This window comes from Balaenoptera physalus (genome assembly GCF_965194825.1).
Source record: "Balaenoptera physalus genome assembly, chromosome: 8".
In the NCBI taxonomy this organism is placed as follows: Eukaryota; Metazoa; Chordata; class Mammalia; order Artiodactyla; family Balaenopteridae; genus Balaenoptera; species Balaenoptera physalus.
This window is the reverse complement of record NC_138887.1, coordinates 76,072,600-76,095,674: the sequence shown is the minus strand read 5'-3', so window position 1 is coordinate 76,095,674 and position 23,075 is coordinate 76,072,600. Positions and strand designations below refer to the sequence as shown.

General features: G+C 39.0%; 1 protein-coding gene and 2 long non-coding RNA genes across 12 annotated transcripts in view; 2 read left to right on the top strand and 1 right to left on the bottom strand.

Moving 5' to 3' along the window:
• The window catches only part of CREB5 (cAMP responsive element binding protein 5), a 409,265-nt gene that overhangs the window by 162,440 nt on the left and 223,750 nt on the right, over positions 1-23,075 (bottom strand). The gene's annotated exons all lie outside the window — the stretch shown is intronic.
• LOC309665637 overlaps positions 1-23,075 on the top strand; it is a 272,096-nt gene that overhangs the window by 89,686 nt on the left and 159,335 nt on the right. The window lies entirely within an intron of this gene.
• LOC309665585 lies at positions 100-19,655 on the top strand. The gene is made up of 3 exons (XR_014266543.1): positions 100-12,894; positions 17,452-17,559; positions 19,257-19,655. It is a non-coding gene; the product is annotated as an uncharacterized lncRNA (long non-coding RNA).

The following is a 23,075-nucleotide window of genomic DNA, read 5'->3' as shown; positions in this document are numbered from 1 at the left end:
TTTTTCCCTCTGTTCTGATCATATCTTCTAGAAAATCCTCAAATTTTCTGATCCAATAATGGTACCCTCTGTCTTTTTGCAGTATTATTATAGTATATATATATATATATATATTTCTTTTTTTTCTTATTTCAAGGAGAGGTAGGTATATGCACTTGGTTTGCCATCTTGAACCACTGTATTTGTATTCCATTTTTGTTTTTTAAACTCATCACTTATTAGAGATACCAAATCATACTGAAATTTAGCGTGATTTAATCCAATCCGTACTGAAATAGATTTTCTTGCGTGTGTAAATTAGGAAGCAGCTTAACAGCTAAAAATAATTGTAAAATGTGTTGTCACAAAATGATGTGTATAACTTCGTTTCCAGTTCCTTCTGCCAAAGGATACCATGAGGATTAATAATAAAATGTTGGTCAAAGGCTTTGGGCTCTTTGTACGCAAGGCATATCTGGCTACAGGATAGTGTCACGGCCTACTGAAAGAATAAAAAACTGCTGAAATGGGTTTAGGAAGAGTGTGCAGCTGATACCTTAAACTTCCTCTCTAGTGAAAAAAGAGTGCCTTGTTGCCTCTTTTGGAGCCTGGGTTGCCCTACTTTGCTTAAAATATCTGACATCCTATCAGGCATTTAACTCTGAACACCATTTCCATCTTCTAAAGTGCCACAGGAACCGATTCCAGCTGCTGAGGGACTTTCCAGATATTAAATAATCGCCTGCAAAGGCTTTCCTCACGGGTGCCTAATAAACAGGAAAAATCCCATCCGCCTGGCACACGTACTGAGTAGGTTGTTTAAAACAGACTCTCTTGCACATTTGTGAACAGAATGAGCCAAGAAGGCAGCGTCCTGAGGCAGAGGACCAAATAAAACGCTCAGTCTCATTTTGGAGATCTCTCCACCTGAAGACTTATTATAAATTATGACATATATATCATACTTAGTGTCTATTTATGCGTATTTAGTACATAGTGAGACTTAAAGGTGAGAGAGACCTGGCCAGTCAAGGGACTATTGAGGAAGCATTCATTCATGGCAAATAGCCTAGAGCATATCTTTGTGCTGTTTTTCTCTTATGACAGGAGGCTGCTATCTCTACCCATGTTTGTCTCCAGTTGTGCAACAGCTGTCAGCCCTTTTCTTAGCCCCCTCCCCAAACTAGAAACTCAGCATGGCCTTCCTATCACCCCTTGCTTTAATCAGCTCGGAGTCTGAGAAAGCCAGGCTGTGTCCTCCAGGGAACGCCAGGAACTGCTGGTGGGCCACTTGGCCAGACCTCAGCGAGCTGTCTATACGATAGCGTCTCTCACGTTTCTCTATGCGTGAGTGCAGATGTGCTTTATTCAATGATGCCTGAGCTCCGAGTGCAGCTGCAAGGACTGACTTCTCTTGCAGTGAAGATAATTGCTGTTTGCGCAGAACAGAGACTCTTGCCTCCACCACCAATGTGAAGCATCTCTAGCTTGTGTGACACCCCAAATGAGAGTCAATCTAACAAAAGAAGCATTTAAAACAAAACAAACACTCCAATCCGTTCATGGGCAGAGGTATAGAGGAGGGATGGTTTTGACCCAAATTCTGTTTCTTTCTGGGTTCAGGCAACCATAGAGTTGGTCATGAAATGAATTTTTACTCCTTGACTTTGGACATTCTACCCTATTCATTGGAAAATAAAAGTCTGGGGCATGCACAGGAGAAATGGCTCCAAAAAGCAATTAAAAACTCATCCTATCATTTGTCTGTAGCCATAATTATCCCTGGTGTGCAAGCCATGCTCCACCCTTATCAGTGCTTTTATTCATATTGCATGCTCTGTATTAAGGAGGACAAAGGTGTGGAGTTAATGATGCTCATGGTCACTAACATTGTTTACGCAAGAGTAACCTAAGATAGACCATAATGTGCCTGCTCAGTGAGCAGATGAGAAATGGAACCAGCAGTTCATCATTTGTACAATCAGTGTTCTCTGTGTGTAAACAAAGAGATTTACACACACAATAAAGCAATAAAAACATCCTTCAGAATATTTCTATGAATGAGTTTATGACTGCACTCTAATGAGCCATGTCAGCATATATCTAAGCAGCTGGCTTAGGATAGCTGATTGGTTCCACTACTTCACAAAGGAGACACAATGACTGGAATAGAGAGCTTTGGAGCAATTTTTTAAAGTGTAGCCAAGGGGTGGGGCTGGGGGTGGGGGCGGTGATGAGGAGTAGAATTGCAGAGACCAAGGGGACTGAGGATCAACTTAGCTCTCATGCCACGAGAGAGAGCTGTCAAAGCAGACTCGGGCTTAGTCCTGAATTCCTCCTGATCTGAAAGGTTATATTTGGAAACCAATTGTCCAGAGACCTCTCCTTGGAACTTTGAATTGGTCACCTACTTCTCCAGTACATGGCATGAAAATTCTTTAATACAGCCACATCCACCATACCCTTAAGACCCTTTGTCAGGATGGCAGATGCGGGTGATAAGGTTGGTGCCTTACAGATGGGACAGGCGTGTTTTCAGAAGGGATTATGTGTGTTTGGGATCATTATGCCTGGAAACATATCCCATGCATCCCATGATTTGAAATTCTCTAGAAAAGTGCCTTTTCCTCGACTTTTCTTTCCTCTACATAGTCTCATGGGTTGTCCCATGAGTTGGCTATCTTGCAATATTTTTCAAAAAAAGATACTAAAAGAGGAGTTAAAATCTTCTTATATGCAAATGTACAATGTACGAAAACTGGTTTGGTATAATCAAGGAGGAATGCATTACAAATAAAGTGCCCTGGAATAAAATGGCAATAACTTCCCTCTTTAAACCCCAGGACAAGTGAAAGTGCTGACAGAGCAGAGATGTACTTTCTTAGGTCTCTCCTGTCCGTTCACTCCCTGGGCCCCTCGTCCAGGAGAGAAGACGAGGAGCTTGTACTGACAGCCTTTTTGTGGTGCAAATCCCAATGAGCCTGGTTGGGACACTGGTATTCCCCATTTTGGACTTTGAATCCAGAGTTCAGATCATTTATACATCATGCTGCTGTCAAAATCATCTGATTTTAACTCAGAATATTGCTTTTCTTATAGCAAAGGAAGAAATTATTGGTGCAAATAAATGAGAGTGACTTCTTTTTAGTTCATAAGAATGTTGCACTTAGTGATTTCATCCAAGAGCCTAAACCACATTACCATATTGATTCTGGGAATGAGGAAGGCTATGTCAATGTGGGTACATTTAATTTTTTTAAAAATAAATAAAACAAAGAGTATCTCAATAAAACTCTCTCCCTATCCCCATCTTCATAAAATATTTTCTTTATTGTTTTCATTTTCAGCTGAGCTAACTTATGTCCAATTAGAGTCCAGTTTTTATCAAAACTGCCTTTGCTGGTTATTGTTATGAGTAATGGTAATGATATTGTTATGTGACCAGTGCACAGAGGGGCATAACTGGGCTGCATTTTAGACAAGTTCCCAAACAGATCTCTATTTCTTTTCTCTCCTTAATCAATAGAAATGTTATTCAATAGGCTCAATTTCCTACATTTCAAAAATGTTTTAATGAACATTTTAATGAAATATGTTAATGAACTGTTGGCTTTGATGGGGATTAATTAAACCTTGGCTGTTATTCCTTTTATGGTCTTTGCACAATGCTCAGTTGACTGAGGACATTTAGAGCTCACCCAACTGAATGGTTGTGTAAAACAAAGACACAAGCAAAAACTCCATTCGTTCATTGGTAAATATGACACCATTATAAAAGCTAAGCTCACCCATACCATGACTAACAGAAACCTTTAAGTTTTTATTTTATTTAAGGACTTTTTGGTATAAATTTTCAGACAGCAGAAGTTTAAAAAGTATACAACAAAAACCTCAGTACCCACCACTGAAAATGAGAAATAAAATGTTACAAATAGGATTGGATTTTTACCCATAACCCCCTCCCAGGCCCTAGTCACTCCCCTCCCCCAACTATAGTGGTCATGGGGTCGTGAATTTGGCAATTAGCATCCTATGTCTACCTTTATACTTTTTACTACAAATGTGCGTTCATTTGAACCTCTCACTTTTCAGCCAGGATACCTAGTTGGTATCCACTGTGATGCTTGGTTCTATGGGAGATATTAAAATATAGTAATTTTTTAATTTGCAAGAATATTGCCCATATGCCACCCCATGCCTCCAAACCATTTGTAATCTCAACACTGGTGACCCTATTTTCCAAACATACAAAACGAAGTACAGCAAAGGTAAATGAATTATCCAGGGTCCCATGACATCTCAGTAGCAGAGTGAAGAAGAAGACAGCAGGGAGGCCTGCCACCCAGGCCTCCCACTAGCCTATGATACTGTTGTGCTCTAGTGTTTCATAATATATTTATAAGCGCTCCACGATATGTGATAAATCATTATGTATTGATTTAAACAGTGTCATTTGCAAGCCTCAAAGCGCTTTACTGTATTACATACATGAAGGAATCAAATCACTTTGCCAGCCACCGACAGGCAGGCTGTACCTGGCTAGCAGAGGGGTGTCAGCAAAACTCCAAGGCAAGCCGAGAAGCAGGAGAGGAGTGAGTTGCACTGCCTCCTGTTAGCAGCAAATCTTGGCTAATTGCTGAGGAAATATGCACTAGTGTATCTTAAATTTTTAATTGCTTGGATAGAGAGAGAATCTTATTTGCAAAAATCAGTGTTTTCATTAGAGGTCTGTTGTGTCAGAAACTTCAGAAGTGTAAACGTATATTGGCTACTGGAAAAGAAAGACTGCTTTAACCCATGCAGGAAAGGCAAGTACATAAGGAAAATCCATGTGTTCTTATATGCAGCCTCAAGTAACAGGCACTTGCCAGTTTCTTTAAAATGCCTTTGGAGCCGAAAGAATTTCAATGGTCAGGGCTTGAGATTTTAAAGCTCGCTCTAAAGGCTGTGATGTGCTTAAGCCAGTTGCACCAGCTTTGGGGGAGCCAATTGTTAAATATTCAGGAATCCTGTAAGCGCTTCTTAAACTGTTGTTATGTTGAAATGGTCATACCACTAGGAGCACAAAAATTGGTAAACCCTACAAATCAGGACTATCCCCTGCAGGAAGCTGGTTTACCAGCATACCACTGCTTCTACACATCTTTTGGGAGGTGGAATTTGTACTTGAACCTAATTTTTACTGGATTCTGAAATGAGTCTTTTGAACAGTCTATGGATTCATTCACAGATAGTTGTTATGGGAAAACCTCTTTGTACCTGACTGGTAAATAATGTGAGGGATGTCTCTCGTGTTCTCCTGGATGAGTGGAAAACTATATTTTCCCAAAGTTTAAATCAGGAAATGGCGATCATGGAAATATCTACTTCTAAAGAAATAAAATAAATGTATAATGAATGTTTTCACCCATGTTCAGTCGGGCTCAATAAAACACTACTTGTCTTCATGCTGGAAATTGGAAAGGGCATGCCCTGTCAACACACTGACAGGTTACAGAATTACTTCTGTTCCCAAGAAAATCACTGGCACCTCAATATCCTATCAACCCAAAGTGCCTCAAAGGGAAAAGGTTCATAGATGTTTAGTGAAAATGCCCAGTTCTACTTTTCAAATGGTAACTCTCATTTAATTATTTATGGATGGCTCTTCCAGGATAAAAGTCACTGTCAAAGTGGTACCTTCACATCTTTTGATAAAAGAAATATTTTCTATTAGATATTAACATTTTGCGTGGAAATTGTCCAAGGTAATTACTCCAACTCTCTGCCAAATCAAACACACAGGGTTACTTATTTTCTTAATTTCAGTTTTTTCCTAATTTTTGTTTCACTCATGTCTGGGGGTAAAGGGCTCAATGTCACACCAAGTCTCATTGAAAAAGATAAAACTGTCATAGATAGAAGAAACAAGATTGAATTTGGAATATCTGTCACCACATTTTTCACTTTTGGGGCATGTGTGCAAAGGCAGCTGGACACCAATCATCTTTTACTGACTCAGATTTTCCCTGAACTTACATGACAGCCTGCAATGAAACTACATGTTTGAGTAGTGTCATAGGAATCCATCATGATCATCCCATTAGCAAGGGGCACCTAAGAGAGCTCAATTCCAGGTGGATGTGTGTGGGGATAGTTATGTAATAATAGTTTATCGAGCATCTATCTGTGTACAAAGCGACTTGCATGCATTCTCTCTAACCTTTACAATATTGCTCCAAGATATTATTATTCCCATTTTATAGATGGGGAAACTATGGCTCTAAGAAAGTAGAGAGACCACACAGAAAGTATAGGAGACAGAATTCAGACCTGCTCTAGCTAGCCTTTTTCCTTTATACCACCTTTCTCAATACAATGCTATCTTAACTAGATCACAGAATAGTCCTCTCCCTTCTATATCTGCTTTTTATAAATAGCCATGTTTTGACATTAATAAAATTAGAACCATTAAGAGTTTAGGTTACTAGAATAAACTTCTTTGAAACCATAATGTGAAAACATTTCCATTACAGCTGTAAAGCAATTTTTAAATGGGAGCTTTCACCTTAGGTGTGCAGTTATGAATTATGAAATGTCATCTGATTATTCTAACTGTAATAATACTATTAAGAGTAGAAAAGTCATTATTTAAAATATAAGATATGAGAAATTAATATAAAATTTGAAGTAGGGCTTGCTATAAGTTTACCTTTAAAATAAAGTTGTTTATCAATTGTTTTGGGAGCACGAGATTACTCCATAGCCAAAGTACACTATTTGGTTATGTTTACAAATTTGCACAATAACAACGTCAATATCTTTCACTTTTTTTTATTACCTATTTTTATTTTATTTATTTTATTTTTGGCTGTGTTGGGTCTTCATTGCTGCACGCGGGCTTTTCTCTGGTTGCGGCGAGCAGAGGCTACTCTTTGTTGCAGTGCGCGGGCTTCTCATTGCGGTGGCTCCTCTTGTTTCGGAGCACAGGCTCTAGGCACATGGGCTTCAGTAGCTGCGGCGCACAGGCTCAGTAGCTGTGGCTCGCAGCTCTAGAGCGCAGGCTCAGTAGTTGTGGTGCACGGGCTTTAGTTGCTCCGTGGCATGTAGGATCTTCCCGGACCAGGGCTCGAACCCGTGTCTCCTGCATTGGCAGGCAGATTCTTAACCACTGTGCCACCAGGGAAGCCCAATGTCTTTCACTTTTAACCACAAAAAACAAGTAGGTCAAATGTCATTTATCTTGTTTTACAAATGAGGAATTAAGGCTCAGAGGTATAAAGTAGCAGAGCAGACTGAAATTCGGCTCTTAAGATTCCCATCCAGTGTGTACTCCACCATAGCACACAGAATAGTGAACTTATAAAAGTTTCAAAGAGTGAAAGCTCAAGAGACAGGTCCAGCACTGCCTATGAAAGAAAAACAATTCCAGCTCAAAATGCAACCTGTGCTGTTCATAATGCAAATAGCACATTGAACAGGTAAGTTGTGACGGGAGGAAAGAAAGTTAAGCAAAATGTTAGGTCTGGCACAGGTTGGTACCCAGTGCTTGGTGGATGAAAATGGACCAGAAAAAGTTGAAACAGAAATAGAAGGGCCCCAAAGTCGTTCTAAACCTGTGATTCAAGTTCATTTAGGGCTTGTTCTATATGTTGCTACACGTACACTGCTACAACATTAATAAGGCATCTGGTGAGGCCATTTTTGGAATGTATTCACTGAGAAACACGCTTTCTCCCCAAGAATGCAGTTACAGTCTTTTGTGTTATTTTTAGCATAGTCTCCACGACAGTCTAAAAAGACGGCAACAGTAAATATACCTTTAGTCACTACTGTGATTTTCAAAAGAATTTACCTGGCCCATGCGAAAGTCTATTTGTTAAAGCATATATTTGTTTTACAGGTTATTTTGCCAGGAGGTGCAAACCTGCTTTTCCTACTAATTGAAAAAACAAACAAACAAACAAAAAAACCAATGGAAGCAAAATCATGCCCTCGAGCAATGAGCTGTCTTTATATTCCCATTCCTTCTTTTACCACCAGTGCCAGCGCTGGATTGCTGCCACCACTGCAGGTAGCCTGTAAAGGGGGTTTTGTTCCCATTCAACACGGTACTTTGCTTTCCCAGGTCACTGACCCTTGCTATCTTTATATTAACCAAGTAAACACATCAGAAAACTTCAATTCAATATGCCAACGTCCAATAATCAAAGATGATTAAAATCACCATTTGTTTCCTCTTTTTTAAAAAAAGATCATTGAATTTGAGATCTAAAGAGCCATCTGCTACCAAAGGTATTTACCAGTCTTGGTGAATGCATACTTAGTTTGGAAAACAATTGGTGATATTCTTTTTCTTTGTTATTAAGAAATATGTATTCCAGAACTTTCTGATCTATTTTGTACTATTGAACAACATAAAATTCTGATGATTTGTTTCCTATTAATCTTAACATTAATTTCCTATGGAATTAAAAATGCTAGGCTGATTCTTCAGAGCCTGGTGTTTTGATGTTTTAGTGTTCCACGTGAAAGGTTTGAGACTACCTGGATCTACATGATTGAAACAGCATAACTGTGGCCTGTCAGAAGCAATCAATTCAGGCAGCTAAATGATGTGTAAATGGAAATGGCCACACAATTGACTTAGCCAGGGCAATCAATACTGCTTATGAAGAGAGCAAAAAATGAGCACATCTGCTGGGCTATGGTCCCATTCAATGGCTATAAGTAGATACAATTTACAAAGAATGTGGACAGAAAACCTTGCTCCAGAGAATCTGGATTTCCAGGTTTATGTGAAATGTCCATCTCAGCACCTGGCTCAGAGAAGGTATTTAAATATTACTTTTCCCCACTTTAATCTGGTCACAGAATGTTTCAAGTATTTAATTGATTACACATTTTCAGTATCAAGTACAACCGCCAAAAGCAGATATTGTGGATTATTGGTATGTACACAACTTAAATGATGGAAACAGGTGTAAATGGGGCCCAAAGAGTTACCTACTGATTGTGCACATTTCGTGGGACATGGCCATCAGTCAGCACATTTTCAAAGTGAACGGTTAGATGACTTTCAATTCAGAGAGCTTCTTCTGTTACACTTTACTGTTCTTGATATTATCCTAAGTGTTTTCTAGTAATTAGATGGCTTATTAGAGCATTACTTCAGGACTATAATAATTCTGATATTTCATATGTGGCAATAATAAAAAGGTAAGTAATTTGTTCCAAAACACTATGTATGTATGTTTGTATGTATGTATGTATCTATCATCTATTTATCTCTATTTATTCATTCCTTCATTCATTTAATCATTCATTTGTCAAATAACAATTGATTACCTTCTATTTGTAAGGCACTACAAAGGACATAAGATATAATAAGACATGGTCTATTCCTAAAAAACATTATTATTAGTTTAGTGGGAGGATTGTGGAAAAAAAGTCTCAAATGAAAAGGCAAAACTATCTTTTCTGATCCTGAGTCAAATACATTCCAAGTGGGTTGAATACTGTCTGGTGGTCTGGAGGATGACCTACGCTTTATGCCATCTCCAAGGTCAGGGCTTGGCAAAATTTTTCTGTAAAGTGCCATCTTTGCCAGCCACATGGCCATACGTTCTCTATTGCAACCCTTCTATCCTGCAGCAGTAGACAGTATGCTGATGAATGGGCCTGGATGTGTTCCAATAAAACTTTATTTGTAGACCTGAAGTTTGACTTTCATATAAGTTTTACATATCAGGAAATATCATTCTTTTGATTTTTCTAATCATTTAAAAATGTAAAAACAATTCTAAGTTCATGAGCCATATAAAAGCAGGTGGCAGGCTGAATTTGGCCCAGGAGCCCTAGTTTATCAATCACTGTCTTAGATTAAAGGAAGGCATTTTGGTGTCTCAAGCTCAAAGTTGTGATGTTAATGATGGTAAAACCTGACACATTGACTCTTCCTATGTGCTAGGCACTTTCCAGACTCATTACATGTATTATCTCATTTAGTCTCACAATACCTGTTGAAGCAGATACTTATATTATCTTCCATTATAGATAAACAGACACAGAGAGGACTTAACCTTCCTAAGGTCATTACAGTTCCACTCAATTTAGAGAGGATGTGTGTCTGAGATTCTGTGTGTATGTTGGGGAGGGAGTGGCCAAAGGTCTCCATGGGAACAGGGTGTGCACCACAAGTGAATGGAGAATGAAAAGTTCCGCTCTAGCCAGTGTGGAATGGAATAGGGAGGGAGACGCAAGAGGGAGGGGATATGGGGATATAAGTATACGTATAGCTGATCCACTTTGTTATGCAGTAGAAACTAACACAACAATGTAAAGCAATTATACTCCAATAGTGATGTTCAAAAAAAAAAAAGAAGAGTCAAATACACAAAGCCACCTAGAAATTCGACCCATACACTCCAGCCCCTTCAGTGACCTTGGATGAATATGCCCTAAAATTAGCTAGAAGATTCCCTTTGGGAATTTGTGAGTGTTTTTAGAAATTCCCAGGACAGCTGGTTCCAGGGGCAGATCTAGGACTCTGCTGGATTCTTAGATAAACTCACATTATTACATCAATTGACTGAGAGGAGAAGTTCATAAAATCTACAAGTATAATGCAGTTGCTGTTGAATACCTTCAGAATCTGACAATTGAGAATTTAATCTTGAGAAAAGCTTCCTCATAAGGTGTCTGGAACTTTGGAAGCCAGCCAGACCTGGATGTGTGTGTGTGTGTGTGTGTGTGTGTGTGTGTGTGTGTGTGTGTGTAAGAAGGAGGAAGTCAACCCCTCAACACTAGTGCCCCAACATGAAAAACAGGGTTAAAATCTACTCCACAGAGTTAAAATCTATTCCCCTTCCGGTCTCTTTCTGCAAATTTTGAACAAGGTGTATATATAAACTCTGGGCCGAGGTTTAGGCATGCATGCCTTCATCCACCTTAACAAAAACACTACTTATTATATACGCACATTTCCATCTGCTCCAATGTCTATTCTGATTGCATACAAAAACTTAACAGGACAGTTTAGTCAGCTAGAACTGCAAGTCTCTTTCTAAACAGAACTGGAATGAGGCTAATATATGAGCCATCAATTAGACCATTTTCAGCAGAAGTGAAGTGCACATCTGAAGACTACATAGTGGCCCTAAGAAGTATGACCCCACGGCTGGCCAACATGTCTACTCCTTGACAACTATTAATAGGCTGATTGGCAAATCATATGAAAGCACTTACATGGAGAAAAGGCCTTTGTATGTGAAATAGCAAAATAAAGTTCAGCTTGAACTCTTTTTAAAAAAAGAAGTTGGCAAATGCATGATTCTGTTGCACTAAATAGTTATGTTAGTATTAGTAACAGCTTCTCACTTTCTGGAGTTTTAATTATGTCTCTTGGGACTGGGAGAAGGGTGAAGGCGGGGGATACAGATTTTAACAGCTTACTTGGTTGCTGTCCCTACCTTTACTGCTGTTGAACTAAAAAAAAAAAACCTCCACAGGCTAAAATTCTTTACATTGCAAATAAAATAGTTTTCCCCTGGTTTTTATCAGCATGGGTCCCACAAGGAACGGACAGCCGGTTTATGTCAATGAACAAGACTTATTGTTTTCAGATTTATTTTTTTATAGCAAAAAAAAAAAGGTTGGTGTTGAGCTTGAAACAAAGGCAACAAAGAACAATGTAGACTCTAATTTGGGGTTCCAGCACAATTGCTGGGTTGAATACAGGCCATCTTGCACCCAGCTATTTGTGGAGGACTCATTAATTTTGATGCTCCTCTTGAACTTTCTACACATCATGGCCTACACACACATGAACACAGACTTACTCAATGTGCACACATGCTTTTCTTTTTACCCAATGGACAGATGTGTTTGCTGTGTGTGTATTTCTGGTCTCCATGATCCATCCCTAAAAACTAATGGGAGAGGGACTGGAGGCCAGAGAAGCAGAAGGTAAAGAACAAAAGAGAAATCCTGAAGGACTTGGGATATTTTGTCTGGGATAAGAACAAGAAGGTGACAACACACCTCACCAAGCTGGATTTATAAAATCTTTTCTTATTTTAGTCTAACTCATCATTTCCTTTCCCCTAGAGAAAATTATGTTGCTAGGAATGCAGGAGACCCAAAGCACAAATTTTTCCGGAAATAAATGTCTGTACTCCTCTACCCTTGCCAAGCCTGAGGATAAGCCCCTTCCGGCAGAGTGGAAAGAGTACGGATTGGAAGTCAAGAGATCCATTTGCTGGTTCTGGCCCAGCACAAAGTTGCTATGTTGATTCTGGCAAATCACCAAACTCTTTTGAGTCTCATTTTCTTTACCTGAACAATGACCTTTCCAAGGGCCTTGTCTGGGTCCAGCAGTTCCTGATTCCATGCTTTCCTCTTTGAAACTTTAGCCCCATCTTCCATAAGTCAAAAATAGTCCCTCCAGCCATCACCTGATGGGGGCTCATTTGTCATGGCCCTTCAAATCCAGCTTCTGGATTGTTCCCAAAGAAATTATTAACCATCAGGTCCTGAGTTGCATGGGAGTAGCCTGGGACAAATAATCTCCTCCAGGGTATTAACTAGCACTGACCCGAGGTTCTTAGCTCCCAGGAACATTGTGTCTCCATTAGGGATTCTTAAGAGGCCAGAATGAGCCTCCTCTAATAATGAAATTCTGGTCCCTGACTTGAGGTGAAGGTGAGGCGTAGTTTTGGGTGATGTCTTTCAGTACAACACTCATCAACCATTTGGAGAAAACCAACATTCCAAAAGGAAACCCAGCTGTGCCAAAGATTTAGAATTGGAACAAGCAGCAAAACGTGTTTGAGAATGGATTTTAAAGCACTGACAATGAAGCTCTGAGGAAAAACGGAACTAGATATTAAAACTCCTTCTCAGGACCATGCTGCTACAATGACCAGTGAAGTGAAGGTGAGGAAAAAAATTTCTCTCAGTGCACTGGGGAAGGGGGTCTTGCTCTGGGGAGCTAGGTAGGAATTATCAGCTTGAAGAAGGGAAGACATGAGTTTCATGCCTTTACAGGAGGTATGTAATTTTAAAATGCTGTCCTGTCACATTCTCAATGTCAAGGCTTATTTTCTTTCGGCATGTGGCCAGCTCATATTTTGTAATCCCTTTTAATTATGGAGCTCACTGTATGAAAGTCACTTCCATAGTTCTTCCTAAGATCACTGTAAATTTTTTAAAAAAATGCTCTCAATCTAATTTCCTTAATCCAATTTTGTCACAAGAAATCATTGGATAGGAATAATATAAAAGAAGCATTTTCCTCCAAAGGGTGATATGAACTGCCAAGTATCTATAGTTTGGGGTAGTAGTTGTTGAAATTGTTATTTTTGCATGGTTGTTGCTTTGAAAGATGTTTGATCAACTTTTTACCAACATCACAATGTTTTGGCATTCTTTAGTCCATATGTGATCACAGTCAACATACCCCAGAGGTGTTGTCATTGAGTTCATGTGCTAAAAATGGAAAACGTCTAAGTAGTATCAGCAAGGTGAAGGTCGCTCATCACATTTTTTTTTTTTTTTTGGTGTGAGCAGCCTGGTGGATAACTAGACTCTGTGGCTCAGGCTCTTGATTCACTACCTAGAACTTCACAGCTCGGCACTGAGCTGACAGAACAGGGCATCCTGCTCATTTGCCTCCGATGCTCTAGTGCAGGTAATCACTGAGGTTAGCATTTTCAACCAAATTCTTCCCAGATCTGAGACTGTGAGGCCAGGTTTCATCCTGTATGCAGTGGATACAGAGGGATTATATTCCTCTTTTATGTCCATCTGCTTGTGTGTGTGTGTGTGTGAGACAGACAGAGAGCTCTCAAGTTTTTGCAGCTGTGGGTGCATGGAAGACCACAAACACGACCAGTTGTGAGTTCCTGTGGTCTCCTGAAGGACTGAGAGACATCTGTTTTGACTCCACAGCACCACTGCTGGCCTCAGGGTTGAAATTCTTTTTTTTTTTTTTTTTAAATTAATTTATTTTACTTTATTTATTTTTGGCTGCTGCACGCGGGTTTTCTCTAGTTGCGGCGAGCGGGGGCTACTCTTCTTTGCTGTGCGTGGGTCTCTCATTGTGGTGGCTTCTCTTGTTGCAGAGCACGGGCTCTAGGCACACAGGCGTCAGTAGTTGTGGCTCACGTGCTTCAGAAGTTGTGGCCTGCGAGCCCTAGAGCGCAGGCTCAGTAGTTGTGGCGCACGGGCTTAGTTGCTCTGCGGCATGTGAGATCTTCTGGGACCAGGGCTCAAACCCGTGTTCCCTGCATTGGCAGGCGGATTCTTAACCACTGTGCCACCAGGGAAGCCCTGAAATTCTTTTAAGTGTCAAATAAACCTCCTTTATAACTAGCTCTTGCCTGTCGTAGTTTAAACTTGGTGGAGAACTGGGTTCTCTTACATAGTAGATAAGACAGGACATCAGGATTCCTTACCATCTGCTCTTGGTGAGCTTCAGATAAGGCTTTGTGTAGTCTTTGAGTCCATGTTTAATGCCCAGCTGCATTATTCAAGTTCCAATGAGAAGCCAACAGCAAGGAATGATGGATACTTTGTTTTGAATTTTCTCACACACTAAAAAATTGAAATATAGATTCCTTTTATTAAATATAGATGTATGTTCATTGCTCACTTTTCGGAAATAAAAAGTATACAGTTCAGGAAGAATGTAATAAATACCACAGAAGTCCATATTTCTGTTTCTTAGTTCATATCTCTTGGGACATAAAAATTAAACCTACTGAAATGCTAACTCCCTTTTCTAGAGTAAATGTCTGCTAACACTTTAGCACAGCACATTTGTTTTAAGGAATTTTGTTTTGTTGTATTCTGACTTAAGAAGAGACCTATGCTTGCATCAGAATGTTGGACTTATTCTAGAAAATGCTCAAGGCCAAACAAAGATAAGACTAGGCCAAGAAACTTATCAGACCCTAGTTGAGTATCAGGAGAAATTGAAATCATTATGCTGAGTCATTACTATTTAGTCGGTCCAGAGAAACAAATGCTATGAAGCATTCATGAAGTACAGCAGGGAGGCTACTTGGCTAGGTATGGGCATTACACATTCTCAGTCCAATATATTCCATTAAAATTTTTTTCAAAAAGTGAAGCCAGAATGTATTTCAAATAAGTAGAGGTGCTAATTTTCCTTTCATGCAATACATAATCAGGATAAAAAAGATGAATGTAAACATTTTATTTCTCTGAAATTTGGGAAGGAGTGCACAAAGTATTCCCTACTTACGATCTAGCCTCCTGTTCAAAGAAGACAGAATGTCCAGATTTGGTTCTCTAATTTGCTATGTGAGTTGAAAAAAATCATTGGTAGATGATCAGTCTCAGTTATTCATCTACAAAGTGGACTAATTTCTAAAGGCTATGTGGAGTATATTTTTATTGATATAAGTTATAATAGTAGCAATTGCATTGACATATTCTCTTTAAGATTTAGAGAGAAAGAACATGTATATCCTCCTGGCAACCAGTTCTGCATTTATGTGTTATATATATGTTGTATATGATACATATATGTCTGATCTCTTTAAGATAGTAAGTTGAATGAAGACTGGGCCAAGATTTTCTTGACCAAAACTATAGGGATTATTACATATTATACGTGTTTAGTCTGTATCTTTGCTGATATACCCCACAAGAACCCTTGCACCAGCACACACAAGCTCAGAAATTTGATAAACATTGGAAAAATATAGCAAAAACCATTGATTAAATATCTTAAGTCAATGTTTATACCAAGGGAAGGAAGTCCTGTGGCTAATGACCATAATAACAAAGATTCCAAAAGACGCATACTAATTTTCCAAAGAAGATGTGTCAAGCTATAAATTGATAAGACCATGCAGTCTGAAGCACTGAGCTATCTGAATTCTTAATTTCCAGACTTAGGATCTACTAATCTTCCCTGGTCAAACTATTTACCAAGTGTTTTTGGAAAAACACAGTGACACAGTAAAAAATAAAATTAAAAATTGTAAATCACCAAATACTTTACATTTAAACATAAGTTCTTAATTGACTTGTAGAACTAGAAGGATTCAGCAACATCCTCAATTCACAGACTGAAGAATGCAACTTCTTCCCCACCAAAGGGCCTTCATCCCTTGTTCCTTCTGTGAAAATCCTTTTCCCTCTGCATCTTCACATGGACAGCTCTTTCTGATCCTTGGGGTCTCATCTGAAACATCACTTTTCAGATAAGCGTTTCCTACATAACCCATCTAAATCTTTCTCTCCCTTGTCCTTCGCCCTCTTCCATTAGTCTCCTTTTTACCACCCTAGTTGTTTCCTTTGTACTGAGTGTCATCACAAATGGTAATTAGATATTTAACTATTTTATACTTGTTTATCATCAGTCTACAAGCTCCTTGAGAGCAAACTATTATATTAAACTCTACATAGGAAGCCTCTCATACAGTGCCTACCAAATGATAGCCTCTCAAAAACCGTTTCTGGGGTGAGTGAATGAATGAATGAATGAATGAAAATTATAGGGCCCCACTGAAGCTGGAGATTTTCTAAGCTCAGAAGCATCATGTGATCAAGTTTGTGTTTGAGAAAAGTAACTCCAGCTGAAGAGTGTGGAGGCTGGATAAGAGAGACCACTTAGGAGACTAGAGAAGGGGTGATGAGGGGCAGAACTAAGGCAGTTATGGTAGCAATGAAGACAAAAGAACAAACGTGAGACTTTCAAAATCAGTAAATACTACATAGAACAAAAACTACCAGGTTGTAGGTTATGTAGGAGAGTTTTAGATGACTACGGTGATTTATTCATTCCACAAATAATTGGCGATTTAACAGGCAGGCATGATACCTGTTATCATGGAGTTTATAGTCTAGGAGAGGAGGCTTAAAACAAATCATTATATATAAACAAATTATTTTATTATACCTGAAAAGCTACACAGAAAGAAGGTGACCAGGTGTATGGTGTGGCCCTCGCTGAGTCAGGAAATGCAGAAGGAAAAGCAAATCCAGAGGAGGAAGAAGATGATAAATTCATCAGTAATGTGGTATTAATAATCCTTGCCAGTCCTTTCAAATGTGATGATCACATGTGCAAAAGCTCTAAACACATTCCACAGATGAAGGCTGTTACTATTACTCCTCTGTGTCCTTCATCTCCTCAGCAGAGAACCCCAGACATGGTCCCTCTAAGGAGTATAGGGCATAAACCAGAAGCACAAATACGGCTTCTGGCCACTCACTATCTGTGTGATCTTGCGCTTCAGTTTCCTCTTCTATTAAATGAGGGGTATTTTGTGCATTTATTTGCTTATTTAAAAAAGAAGATTAAAATATGAAAAGAAAAAACCAGCACATTAAACTTTTTTTTAGAAAGGAGGAAATTGGAACAGATGATCTCTCAGGTTTCATCCAAGTCTGCAATCCTATGTTTTTGTTGCTCAATAACTATTTGTTGATTTTATTTGATTCCTTTGGCATGCTCAGTTGACTGGTGGCTGGACATGCTTTTGTTCATCTCTTCAGCAATCTTGGCGCACAGGTCTGAGCTACATGCAACAATGGCATGACTTGGGAGCAACTGAGAATTTTCAGGTGGGCTGCCAAGAGTTTGGGATGCACCATGTTAACTGCACGTGCCTTTCTGAAATGTGACTGGACCCAGAAAACAATATGAGTGAATAAAAGAATCAACAGAGACACTGTAAAGCAGAAAACTGAAATAGGTTGGTCCAAAAATTAGCAACCCTAAACCAAAATAATTATACATAGACCATAGAGACTCTCAGAGTCACTAAATAATATATAGAACACAAACTACCAAGTTGTAGGTTATGTAGAAGAGTTTTGGGTGACTATGGTGATTTATTCATTCCACAAATAATTAGGGATATAACAGGCAGGCATAATACCAGTCATCATGGAGTTTACAGTCTAGGAGAGGGGACAAATAGATAGAGCACAGAAGAAGTATAAAGTTAGAATACTGTCGACTAAATTGGGGAGTTTATGGTTTTAAAACGGCTAATATCTCTTGCATCGGCAGCTTGTCAGCTGAGTCAAACATTCTAATAACCCTTTCATGGTGATAAAAAAGACTGAAAGATCTGTCAAGATTGGTCTACTGATTTAAGTACATTAGGTGTTTCTTTTTTGTTGTTATTTAATTTTAAAAAGTTTTAATTGAAGTATAGCTGATTTAAATATTTTATTAGTTTCAGGTATACAACACAGTGATTCAATATTTTAATAGATTATACTCCATTTAAAATTATTATAAAATATTGGCTATATTCCCCATGCTGTGCAATATATCCTTATAGCTTATTTATTTTATACATAGTAGTTTGTGCCTCTTAATCCACTACCCCTATTTTGCCCCTCCCCCTTCCCTCTCACCACCGGTAACCACTAATTTGTTCTCTATATCTGTGAGTCTGTTTCTGTTTTGTCATATTCATTTATTTTTTAGTTCTACATATAAATAATAACATACAGTATTTGCCTTTCTTTGTCTGACTTATTACACTAAGCATAATATTCTCTAGGTCCATCCATGTTGTGTTACAGAATTTCATTCTTTTTATGGCTGAGTAGTATTCAACTGTATATATATATATACCACATCTTCTCTGTCCATTCACCTGTTGATGGACACTTAGGTTGCTCCCATATTTCAGCCATTGTAATTAATGCTGCTATGAACATCGGGGTGCATGTATGTTTTTGAATTAGTGTTTTTGTTTTCATTGGATATATACCCAAGAGTAGAATTACTGGATCATATGGTAGTTCTGTTTTTAGTTTTTTGGGAAGTCTCCATACTGTTTTCCATACTGGCCACAACAATTTACATCCCTACCAACAGTGTGCAGGGTTCCCTTTTCTCCATGTCCTTGCCAACGTTTGTTATTTGTAGACTTTTCAATGATAGCCATGCTGACAGGTGTGAGGTAATATCTCATTGTGGTTTTGCGTGGCATTTCTCTGATGATTAGCGATGTTGAGCATCTTTTCATGTGCCTGTTGGCCGTCTGAATATCTTCTTTGGAGAAATGTCTATTCAGGTCTTCTGCCCATTTTTAATTGAGTTGTTTTTTTGATATTGAGCTGTATGACCTGTTTGTATATTTTGGATATTAACCCCTTATCTGTCATATCATTTGTAAATATTTTCTTCCATTCAGTAGGTTGTCTTTTTGTTTTGTCAATGGTTTCCTTTGCTATGCAAAAGCTTTTAAGTTTAATTAAGTCCAATTTGTTTATTTTTGCTCTTATTTCCTTTACCTTAGAAGACAGATCCCAAAAAATATCGCTATGATTTATGACAAAGAGTGTTCTGCCTAGGACTTCCCTGGTGGCACAGTGGTTAAGAATCCACCTGCCAGTGCAGGGGACATGGGTTCAATCCCTGGTCCAGGAAGATCCTACATGCCTTGGAGCAACTAAGCCCACGCGCCACAACTACTGAGCCTGTACTCTAGAGACCGTGTGCCACAACTACTAAGCCCGTGTGCCACAACTACTGAAGCCTGCGCCCCTAGAGCCTGTGCTCTGCAACAAGAAAAGCCACTGCAATATGAAGCTCACGCACCGCAATGAAGAGTAGCCCCCGCTCACCACAACTAGAGAAAGCCCACACGCAGCAATGAAGACCTAACACAGCTAAAAATAAATAAATAAATAATAAAGAGTGTCTGCCTATGTTTTCTTCTAGGAGTTTTATGGGTTTTGGTCTACATTTAGGTCTTTAATCCATGTTGAGTTTATTTTTGTATATGGTATGAGAGAATGTTCTAATTTCATTCTTTTACATGTAGCTGTCCAGTTTCCCCAGCACCACTTATTAAAGTGACTGTCTTTTCTCCTTGTACTTTCTTGCCTCCTTTGTCATAGATTAATTGATCTTGGGGCCTGGGTTTATTTCTGGGCTTTCTATTCTGTTCCGTTGAACTATGTGTCTGTTTTTGTGCCAGTATCATGCTGTGTTGATTACTGTAGCTTTGTAGTATAGTCAGAAATCAGGGAGCATGATACTTCCAGCTTTGTTCTTTTTTCTCAAGATTGCTTTGGCTATTTGGGGGTTAAGTGTTTCCTGTTCCATGAGAACAATAAGCGTCTTTTTGCATTTTTTTTTCTTACTTGCAGGTAAATGCGTTCCTAACTGATATAGTGCTCTACCCTTAAGCTGCTTATATCTCCTTGAAAAGGCAATTGTAATAGTAGAAAACATTTTTTAAGATGAAAATATAAAATTAAAGGAGGATACTAGAGATACAGATTAAATTCCTCTAAGAGTTCAGAAAGTAAGGTGGACCAGAGCTAGAAAGTCAGGGAAGAAGGCAGAACTTGAAGGATAGGTAGTAGGATTTTGGTTTATAGAAAAAAAGAGACAAGAACTACATATTGAAGCTCTATGCATGAGTCACTGAGGAGAACCGGTCTGACAACTGAGGAAATAAGGTAAGATACACACAGGAGGGCTTGCAAGGTCCTTAGACATCAGGCCATCTACATTTTTTAAGCAGTGAATGGTACAATGAAAAAGTTCTGTGATGAATAGCTCATAATAATTTTAAAATTATAATCATCAAAATGATGTAGAATATTAAATATTTTCCCTTAAGGAGAGAGTGAAGCATATAAAGAGGAGATTTGGATTTTTTTTGCCCGTCCTATTATAAAATACCAGTTTTAATTCATGAGTATGCATTTATTTGTTCAACTGGTCTGAAAGGGAAATGGCATGATTAAAGCTTTGGGTGAAAATAGTTTTTTTAAAAACAAACTCCTTCAGAGCCAAAAGATTCCAGTGGCTGTTCAGAGACAGGCTGGATGCATAGATTAAAGTTCAAATGAAACTCATGTGGAAATTTGTACACCATTTTATAAGGCTATAATGGGAAAAACCAAGATCACACTTACAAAACACTGCCAACCTTTGAGAAAAAGATGAGGCTCAAAATTGTTATCAATTACCTTCATTTTACATTTTATTCTGGGAATCTTAACTGATCAGATAGCCAAGAAGACAGGCTAAGGTTTCAGACTCATCGATTTTCTTTTCACTCTTTTGTTTAAGAGCCAGACTCCTGGCTTCAGATAACAGTGATTTAGAGATTTGGTCTCATTTTATAGGCAGCATGGAATTTGTGCTGTCCAATAACTGGAGACAGGCTAGATTATTATCTTTTAGATTTGAAGATGCAAGACCAAGGAGACTCAAAGAGAGATGCAGTGCCACTGCCTCTGTATTTATTTCTTTGGACAAGCTTATGATGCCCATACATTCATAATCCTCCTTCCCGACCCCCTCTACCCTGAGTCCCCACCATCGCCGCCATTGCTGTTAGATCCATACACCAAGTGGCCGGCAAATCAAAAGGATGCCAGGGAAGGCTCCTGACTCACCATCCTCAGCCTGGCCTGACTACTGTGTGAGCAGCCTGCACAGGGTAGAAATGGTAATTGCTATAGAAGGGACACTTTCTTTACTTTCTCTTCAGGTGTTCTCAAAAGTATCTTTCCAGGTGTGAGATGTAGGCAGAAGCAAAAGTAATTCCTGATAATCCAAGAGTTCAGGCTAAAAGAACATTCACAGTACCAAATTTTCTACCTCTCTTTTCTTTACACACACACACAAACACACACACACACTTGAATCTTCCTTTAGTTAAACTGATTAAGTGTCTCATTTGAGGAAAATAATTTTGTGGTCAAAGAGTTTTGTTTGTTTGTTTTGGTATCATGGATATTTCTTTTGGAACAACAACATGTTCTACGGAATATCAGTGTAGTGGATGAGAGTGTAGATTCTAGAGCCAGACAGTCTGAGTCTGAATCCTAGTTCTGGCACGTATTGTGTGAGCTTGGGCAAAATACTCCATTTCTCAGTGCCTTAGTTTACTCATCTACAAATAGGAACAATACTAATGCCTACCTCATGTGTTTATCCAAAGGATTAAGTGAATTAGATGTTTAAAGCACTAGGAGGAGTGTCTAGAACTTGATGAGAGCTATGGAAGATCACTGTCATTACTATAGCTTGATCTATGGGTACATTCATCATTCAGCCACTGAGTAACCATTAAACTATAGACACTATTTAAGAAACTGGGTACACAGGGTGAACAGGATGGTGAGTGCCTCGAACTTAGGGTGCTTACGTTGTAGTGGGGGAGGTGGATAATAAACAAAAAAATAAATGTATGATATTTCAGAGAATGATAAATGCTGTGAGGAAAGGGACAATGGGTGATGTCGTAGAGGATGACTAGAGTCAGGGGCTGGCTAACCTTCAAGAGGGTGGGCTGAAAAATCTTCTCTTGGTGACACTGTTGCTGATACTTCAGTTACATCTTCTGTGTAAGGAACACTAAGTAGAAGTAAGCGGCAGCATTCTACGCTCTCCAGGGATCCCCTTACAATAAGTCCTTCCTGCCTTAGCATTACCAGTGTTCCTTACGTACTATAGACATATTTAAGGATGGTGAACAAAACATTTAAACACCAAAACATTTGAAGAGAAAAGTAGGAGCTCAGCCCTACTGACAGTCACCCCCAAATCCAGGCGTCAGCAGAGAATCAGACAGGGACCCTCCTTGCTTCTTTTTCAACATCTTGTCCTAGCTCTAGTCAGGCAGTTCAGACTCCAGACACCCATGTCCTGTCATCAGTCAACTGCAGGAAATTTTTAGAAATTGTTGCCCAATCTGCAAGGACAGGAGGTAGAGGAAATGGAAAAGTGAGAGAGGGAGGAAGTTCTGCTCCTTGGTAGATGATGGAAATCAAGGAAAACATTACTACTTGTGTTTGTTCAGTCCACGCACCTAAAATGTTGGTATGAGGGATAAAGGCTGTTATCTTGTGGAAATGGAACACACTTCCCTGGGTTAGAATGTTAGTCTTGACTCTTATGGGAAGAACATGGTCTGAGGTGGATTTTGCACGTGGCCCATGCTATTTTTTTGTTTGCAATTGAAGTTTTTTACATGGGTTTACCCTATTTTGGTTTACAAAGGGCCCTCATACACATATATGATAAATGTTCTTTAATCATATTTCCCAGCTCGGAGCCTGTAAAGATGCCATTCCTAGGCCTGAAATTCTCC